Genomic DNA, 8,788 nt, shown 5'->3' with positions numbered 1-8,788 from the left:
CCGCCCAACCAACTGAGCCACCCAGGCGCCCCTGTCCGAGTTTCTCTTAAGGCGGTTTTGGGCTAAACTTAATTATGCTTTTTATTCTATTGTTTACTTTAAACCTGGTGATGAATAAACTATACTACAAGAAATGGCTAAAGTACCCTTGGTTAGAAAGTACAATTTAGACTAGGAAATGGACAAAGCAGATTATTTCATTACCCATCCTTGCCAACACTTGGCCTTATTGGACACCGTTGTTGAAGTTGTCTGTTGTCAGGGAGACCCAGCCTTCCATCTGCATCTTGCTTCCTGTTAAATGCTGCAAACCTGGTGGTCACGTGCACTCTTCACTCGTATTACTAAGTCCCACGGAGGGTCTGTTGATTCTGGCTCTAGCCACAGCTGAGGCCAGAGTAGTATTCACTGGGGAGGGGACCGTGTGGGGCTGGGAAATGCGGAAGGTGGTAGAGGGGTGGCAGTGAGAGGTCCGATGCAGAGCTGGCCTGGCCTGGTCAGGCGACGGCATGGGAGTGTCTGGGTGAGCCTGGGACCTGCGTGTGAAAGCACGCTCTCCACCAAAATGTCTCCAGTCCCCTCTGTCTCAACCTTTAAACCATGTTTCATACTTACTTTTTAATATTCGCAAATTCAGTTTAAGAATACAATTTTTGAGAGACAATGCAAATGTAACCTAACATTAGGTTTTTAACAATGAATAAGTGAATCTATGTAAATAACACTGAGTAAAACTTGACTAATTCAAATTCATTGTGTGGAATCTGGGATAGCTTATGAGGGTTGGATTGAAGTCTTTTTTTTTAAATTTAAATAAAACAGTAGACAATTTTATTATCACATTTCACAATACAAATGAAAATTGCTTTTTTTTTTTTGTCCTACTACTCCCCTGCAAAAACTATTCTCTCTTTGCTAGGAAGGGGGAGCAAGTCTTCCTTGTCCTGCTGTGAGAAAACACCCAGAGTCACAGCACTATGATCTCCTGGTGAAGTAGAATAAGTAATGTAAAATGAATATAAAGAGGTTCCTGTCTCTCCTTATCTTTCTGGTCGAGTCATTCCTGGCTGAGTGGGCACCATCATGGGACAGGCAGGAGGTCTCATCATTGGGGGCCCTACCATCATTGGCCTATGGCTTCCTGTAGGAGGCCTCATTCTAGGAGTAGGTCCCATTGGCATCATCCCAGGAGGAGGAGGGCCCATCACTGGCATCATGGGAGGGCCCCCCATATGGGGCGCTGACCTCATACCGGGCAAGGAGGTGGTGGGATCATTGCGCCTGCAGGAGGAGGATCAGAGAATGGAGTAGGAGGTATCTTTCCTTGTTGAAATGCAGCGGTTGTTTTGTCGATCAGACTCTGAGCCTACTCTTCCACCCATTTCTGATAATAGTCTTTCACATTCTCTGTGCTTCCTACCACTGCAGTGTGTCTTTCTCACAGATGGAGAGTCATGGGTGAGGAATGGGTCGCAGTAGTCACAATAAAACTTAGCTGTGTTGCTCTGCAGGCCATTGGCCACTTGTCCCAAGATTGAACTTTTTTGTTTTTTCCCCAAGATTTAATTTATTTATTTGTCAGAGAGAGAGAGAGAGCACGCACAAGCAGGGGGAGCAGGTGGAGTGGCAGGCAGAGGGAGAAGCAGGCTCCCCGCTGAGTAAGGAGCCTGATGCGGGACTAGATCCCAGGACCCTGAGATCATGAATTGAGCCAAAGGCAGATGCTTAACCAACTGAGCCACCCAAGTGCCCCCAGGATTGAAGTTTTAGATAACTTTTTTGTAAACTCTTTTTAAATAGGTTAAGAGCCTAGATAATAATACTAATGGTATAAATAAAGTTGAAGAAGGATATTGAAGATACTTATGAGGAAAAGCCTCACTACTTTGAAGAAAGAAGAATGGATTTATGTATGTATATCTAGTATGTACATATTTACTTATTTATTTTAAAATCTCTTCAAAAAGTCCTTGGGAATTCCACTGGATAGTTCTTTGTTAGCCTAGTTTGTTTAAGTAATAAATGAGTAATACATAACTACAACTGTATGCTTAATAGAATAAAACTACATGTTCAATAAGGTAGAGTTTGAGTGTATTCGAATTGAGAGAAAGAGAACACAAGATGTTCACATTATAACACTTAAAATGTGTAATAGTGGAACTGAATAAATGATGAAAGCTGCAGAAAGTCATCCAAATATCCAATAAGAGTTTGTTCTTAATATCTCTCCAGGTGACACACTGCAGTGGAAGGATTTGGAACCCAATGCCACACTTGGTGGTGGAGTAGAGGATGATATTGTCTCACGCTAGCCCTCAGTCCCTGCAGGGACCCTTCTCCTGGTTGAGTGTGGTGAGTATGCCTCAAGGTTGAGCAAATCACCTTTTAAAGGAAAATGCCTCCATTATCCACTGGGGACCATGCCCACTAGTGCCCTGGCTTTTAGTCCCCTCCCACAGGAGGGGAAAAGCCAGTGAGGGCTGGTTTGTTCCAGAAAGGGAGGAAAATTGCTGGGATGTGTGTGGGAGATTGAGAGAAAATTTAGGGCTTGAGGTGACCTGTCCTTTGCAAATTGTTAGTCCTTGCTAGATTCCTTAAATGCTGGGGGAGAATGGTATTTTCATTTGCTTGTTTGTTTGTTTATTTTTGGAAACCAGTGAATAGTCAGGGTTTTGTGACTGGTTTACACTGGTGGAACAGAGATCCAGGCACAAATATAGGAGCTAGACCTAAGAAGTAAGCCCTGTAGTTTTCACTCGATTCAATTTGTCACAAAAAGTTGGAGGTAAGGACTCCAGTCTTACGACGGAGCAAAACCATGAAAAGTAGGGCAGACAATGAAAACATTAGATCCTGGGTGACTTCACGGAGCACTAAGTCAAGCATCTTTTGAAAACTTCCCTATTTTAGACTTTTCAGTTTTATGAAACAATACAATCCCTTTATTTTATAAATCAGTTGGAATAGGGTTGTCTGCTACTTGCAGTAGAAACATCCTAACTGATATAAGTAATAAAAAGAGTATTACCACCCTGTGTGTAGACCATACTCTTCAGATCTTAGGTCAGGAAGCTGTGAGTCAGCCAAATGGTTCTGGAAGAAACTGTTTCAGACTGGGAGGGGGTTCAACCCCACTGGTCACAAGTAACAACTAGGTAGAAAGAGCCTAAATGTTCCATCATGGAGATGGCTGTGCCTCCCATCCCCAGAGGCCACCTGATTGTGCTGACTCTATGCCTAGTCTCTAGGTTACTCCCCTTATTAGAATGACTTACTAATAAGGCATGATAAGGAAAGTAACAAAGTGGGACATTCTGTGACCAAGACTTGAAGTTCAAAGGGATAGAAAGAGGAGGCTCTGGGGGTTGTTGGGAGGTGCTGAAGGGGAGGAGGGAGGAAGGGGAGGAGCCAGACTCCCACTAGATCATTATCTTGGCCTGGCTCCAGCTGCTTCCTAGCTCCCTAGAGACAAGAGTGGGAATCACTAGAAAGGAGGTTCTGTTATTCTGACTCTGCGCTCTTACCAGGAAAGACTGTGCTCTTACCAGGAAAGGTGCTTTGAGAACAGAATGACCAATCCCAGTTTGTTCAGGACCTTCCCAGCTTTTGTCCTGAAAGTCCTGAGTTTTGGAAAGCTCCTCAGTGGTTGGTTGCCCTAGAGTCCTTTGGAATTTGAGGTGGGGTTAGTGGTTAGGGACCTTGCAGGAACTGGTGCTCTCTAGGACTCAGTATTAGTACCAGGGCAGGTCCAAGGAGGCACAGTGGAAGCAAGTTTGGAAAGTATGTTTTACATAAGACATTGACTTTTCTCTCATTTCAAATTGGATTCCAGGATCCTTAATCCAGAGAAAGGACAGAGCTGTCACTACTAAGGTTCCCGATCCCACCGAGGTATCAGGAGGCCAACAGACATGACTTCTTGTTCTGGGGACAGAGATAAAGGGATTAGAAGTATCAGGTGTAGTGGGGTGGTCGCAGAGGCTTGGCAGGGGAGTAGGTTTCTTCTAACCCCCACCTGCCACAGCAAGAAACTGGCTATCTAACTTGACTTTCCCCTGATAGGAAGCAAAGCACATTCCATAGTTCCTGATGGAAGAGGCCGGAGAGACAATTAAATGTTACAAAAAAAATTCCACTGATTTCAACTCAAAATATGTGTACATGGGGGAAAGACCCCTGGGGAAAGGTATGAAGAGATAAAGTAGCACCGTGGAACACATCAGGAGCAGCGACCTGTCCTCTTGCAGGAATTAGGAAAGAAAGCAGTTACACTCTTTCATTATAGTAAAGGCCTTCCAACACATGGGGTGAATCCCTGCCGATGTAAATTCGGAAAGAATAGAGCTGAAGGGGTAGAAATATCTACAGAATTGTCAGTAAAAGCTGTGGAGGTGATGTTGGAACAGGACATAGAAGAAGGGACGATTGACCTTTGACCTTGGCTTTAAATCTTCATTGGGACATTTAATAGTTTTGTTTTTTTTGAAGGAAGATACGGTCATGGTCAGGTAAGTTTGGGAACCACTGCAACCTTTTCTTCCCCCTCTTCAGCAGGTATTTTAGCATGTCGAACTGCTCACCTTTGCTTAACCATTTCCAAACATTATATAGTTAGGTAATCTTATTTTATTTTAAATTGAAAAACAATTATTATCATCCCAGGGTAATAGTGAACCACTTTCAGAAATACTGCCTCAGAAAGTTTGTTTTTGAGAAGCGTCCCAGTGAAAAGCTCAGAAATTAATTTCCTTGAAATTTTTTAGAGGTAAACGGCATCTTCATTGGTGGACTTGCGTAGTGTAGCTCCCTCCCCCAACCCAGGGATGGGGCCAGGATCAGCACCAACTGCTCAGGAGATGGGTTCTTCCACTAAGACTCAAGATGGACATTGGAATACCTGGCCTTTCAGAAAAGAAGCATCGTCTTATTTCACTGGAGCTCTGCATGACTGAATCTCTGTGAATCTTCTTTTTGAACAGACACTTAAAATCCAAATCTTTAGAAATGCTGCCAAGAGTTAAAAAGGCAAGTGTGAAAATTAAAGTGGCCATTTGAAGATCAGAATATTTCTTTTTTTTTTTTTTAAGGATTTTATTTATTTATTTGACACAGAGAGAGAGAGAGAGAGAGAGAGCACAAGCAGGGAGAGCAGCAGGCAGAGGGAGTGGGAGAAGTAGACTCACCACTGAGCAAGGAGCCTGACAAGGGGCTGGATCCCAGGATGCTGGGATCATGACCTGAGCCAAAGGCCACTTAGCTGACTGAGCTACCCAGGAGCCCCCAGAGTATTTCAATTAAAAAAAAAATGTATCACGCAAAACAGGTGTTGAAATTCTTTCTAAAATTTGGATGGAATTAAGAATAAACATTATCATGTTGAGTAATGACCCATTGGGAAAAGACTGCTATTTGTTTGGGAAAATGGTCAAACTGATAAGATGTAAATGTAGTTCCTACCCAAACACTACACTATGCTTACAACTGCAAACTTGTTGAAAGGGCAAAACGTAGGAAAATTACTTTATAAATATTTTATAACTGGAGAACATTTTAGCTGAGCAACCTAAATATAGCCTTGTAGATTAGAAGCAATATACTCTTTTTCATATGATATAAATAGGTCATCCATCATTATTTGAGAACATTGTTTTAGCGCTGAGTTAAAAAAAAAGGGAATTTTATTCAGATGAGAGGAAACAACAAGCATTGATTAAAAATATTTAGAAAAAGGGTGTATTGCATTTATCTTTGAAGAATTCTTATGAAGATCCGTTTTGATTGAATCACCCTAAGTTAAATGAAGCACTGAAGATGTTTGTTATCACTTGACTGAAGTTCTAGAAAAGTAGCTTCTCAGAGTTATGAGAGACAAAGAGGTGAGGGCATGTGTTAGCCTTGGATGAAGCTATGCGCTCTTTCCGAGGCAGCCACGTCTATACACGGTACAATGCCTGGGAAAATGGTGAATGGTCAGTTTTTCTTGGGGATTTCCACATCTCCCAAAATATTCCTCCTGCCCATCTTAGTATCTCCATAGGGGCCTGGGGGCTTTCAGTTCTCCAGCTGGCGAGGGCCCTTCTTGGGTACCTCTTTCCTATTCCTAGAACAAAATGTTGGAAAATTATAAATGTAAAAAGTAAGAAAAGGTAAAAAATTTAGTCTGATGAAACACAAGTCAATCATTAAAATGGTGATTTTGTTCTCTAAAGAAATGTTAAGTGAAAAAATACATAAATTCTATGTGTTATATACTCCCTATATAGAAATTCTCTCTATATGTATATTCTGTTTTCTCTCTCTCCATATATATATTCAAGTTACTTGTAATTTTATTTATTTATTTTAAAGCTTTTATTTATTTATTTGAGAGAGAGCACGAGTGGGGGTGGGGTGGGGTGGGCTAGAGAGAGAGGGAGAAGCAGACTCCCCACTGAGCAGGGAGCCTGATGCAGGACTTGATCCCAGCACCCCGGGATCATGACCTGAGCGGAAGGCAGATGCTTAACTGACTGAACCACCCAGGGGCCCCACTTTTAATTTTAAAATACACTTATTTGAAAACAATGAAAACATTCCACTGAGCACGTTTAACCTGAATACCACATTTAACCTGGATACCAAGATGATCTCAGGATGTCTCATGCATGTGCAAAAATTTTGTTACAAAATAGTCTTTATACACACATAATGCATATACATGTACACACATTAAAATGTTAATAGCACTTTTCTCTTGGTATAATTATAGTTGATTTTTGTCCTTCTTATGAGTTTTATTAATTCTAAATTCCCTAATACAAAATGTGTATTAGTTTCCCTAGTACAAAAAATAAAAAGCTTAGAAATAATAAAACTATTTTCACTATGGTCCATTTTTTTGAATGTCTGGTTTTTGCTAGAGGAACTAAATATATTTGTGCAATTATGTTAGTATCTGTTGCGCAGACCTTCAATTTTGTGTCAAGAAGTCTGAAGACTAGACCTCGCCCTCTGCTGTGGACGCATTCCTTGGCTTCTCTGGGCCTCAGTGTTCTCATCAACACAAGAAGAGGTTTGGAGGAGCAAGATGCCCCCTGAGGTAATTCTCTGGTGAGTGTGTGGCTGTGACTTCCCCAAGTAAGATATGGTCATTCTAAGGGGCTTGTGCATTAATTCCAAGGAATACATTTAAACGATAAACATTTTCGTAACATAACCAGCAGTCTTGTATAAGCATATTTTTGGGCTTGTGGGCTTTGCCAGGCCCTTAGTTATTCCTCTGGGATAATGGTTCTCAAACTTGAGCCTACATCAGAATCACCTGGAGCCCTGTTAGACTCTGGAAGGCTGGCCCCAGCGTGAGTTTCTGATTTGGTGGGGCTGGGGTGGGGCTGGGGTGGGGCTGGAGAAACTGTGTTTCTAAGAAGTTCCAGGTGCTGCTGGTGGTCTGGAAAAAACCTACCTCAAGGAAATATCCCGGTTAGGAGAAGCAATTTCCAATTTCTGTAAGTGTTTTGAACTTCTTTTTTTCCCCCTTTCCAACATTCTTAGAAAGGCGTTGTGAAGGTTTCTCAAGGATACCTTCGAGTCACTTTCAATTTTAAAACACTTTTCTTTAAAAACAATGAAAACATGATTCCACCAGTTGCTGTAAGTAGGATCAAATGGGGAGATTGACTGGAGGCTTGGGTCAGCCGGAGGACGCCCGGGGAAAGACAAAGTGTATTGTTTCGGTGGGCTGGAGTCCGCTACACAGAGCACGGTTTCTCTGATGAATTAGACAACAAAGTGAGAGGGCTTTTTCTGTGAAGCACGTTTATTTTTTATTTATTTATTTATTTATTTTTTTTTTTTTTTTTTTTTTTTTTTAAGATTTTATTTATTTATTTTTTGAGAGAGAGAGAATGAGAGACAGAGAGCAGGAGAGGGAGGAGGGTCAGAGGGAGAAGCAGACTCCCTGCCGAGCAGGGAGCCCGATGCGGGACTCGATCCCATGACTCCAGGATCATGACCTGAGCCGAAGGCAGTCGCTTAACCAACTGAGCCACCCAGGCGCCCTATTTATTTTTTAAAAGATTTTTTATTTATTTGAGAGAGAGCAAGCGAGCACACAGGTGAGGGGGAGGGGCAAGGGGAGGGTGAGAAGCAGGCTCCCCGTTGAGCAGGGAGCCCGATGTGGGGCTCGATCCCAGGACCCCAGGACCATGACCTGAGCCAAAGGCAGACGCTTAACGACTGAGCCACCCAGGCGTCCCTGTGAAGCACCTTTAACCTGAATACCAAGATAATCTCAGGATGTCTCAGTTACTTGCTTGTCCGTGGTAAGCCCTCACAGATCGTTTCCCTTTTTTGTTACTCAGCTTACCAAATCGATGGCAGCCAGTAGTTGTTTGCCCGAGACTCAAGCAAACCCAGACAGGGATGCTGACAGGGCAGCCTCCTCTGCCTGTGGAACCAGTCCACATCCCAGAAATAAGTCATGAATTGTCACTTCTCATATCCTTTGCACATATCACTCCGTCTGCCCGGAATGCCTCAGACTAAGTGACTTTTTTTCTGTTCTGCCCTCTGTAAGTGGCTTCACTCTAGGACTTAGCGCATCCTACTGTCACTGCCACGCTGTGTTGCTTCCTCCGTGGAACCGGAGATATCTTGGGTACACAGCTGGCCTTGGGTTCATCTCTGCATCTCCAGCACCTACCAAATGTTTTCTGTTGAAAATAGGTCCATGGATATCCACAGGCAAAATTTTATCTTTAATATAAGTGAAAGGATCAATAAAACCAGACCAAACTCAAAAATAATG

At 42.6% G+C, this 8,788-nt stretch overlaps 1 pseudogene; it reads right to left on the bottom strand.

Moving 5' to 3' along the window:
* Positions 1-1,040: 1,040 nt before the first annotated feature.
* The window catches only part of LOC123835298 (U1 small nuclear ribonucleoprotein C-like), a 69,767-nt pseudogene continuing 62,019 nt past the window's right edge, over positions 1,041-8,788 (bottom strand).

Source organism: Mirounga angustirostris, unplaced genomic scaffold, assembly GCF_029215605.1.
Source record: "Mirounga angustirostris isolate CCGP_5_RB_7025 unplaced genomic scaffold, mMirAng1.0.hap1 SCAF_7, whole genome shotgun sequence".
Taxonomy (NCBI): domain Eukaryota; kingdom Metazoa; phylum Chordata; class Mammalia; order Carnivora; family Phocidae; genus Mirounga; species Mirounga angustirostris.
The sequence above is the reverse complement of the archived record's forward strand: the minus strand, read 5'-3'. Positions and strand labels throughout refer to the sequence as shown.